We start from the raw sequence: 218 nt of genomic DNA on the forward strand, positions 1-218 counted from the left end.
ATCCCATATGCTGTGCCCCAGTTTCCCCACTGACCCCATATTGTGTGCCTCAGATCCCTATAGATCCTATACACAAGGCATCAGTTCCTCACAGACCCTATACACCATGCCATAGATCCCATAAGTTGTGCCTCAGTTCCCCACTGATCCTACAGTGCCTCAATTCCCCATAGATCCCATAAGCTGTGCCCCAGTTTCCCCACTGACCCCATATCCTG

This window comes from Lagopus leucura, unplaced genomic scaffold (genome assembly GCF_019238085.1).
Source record: "Lagopus leucura isolate 7727_CA_CO unplaced genomic scaffold, USGS_WTPT01 139-14_obj-0_obj, whole genome shotgun sequence".
In the NCBI taxonomy this organism is placed as follows: Eukaryota; Metazoa; Chordata; class Aves; order Galliformes; family Phasianidae; genus Lagopus; species Lagopus leucura.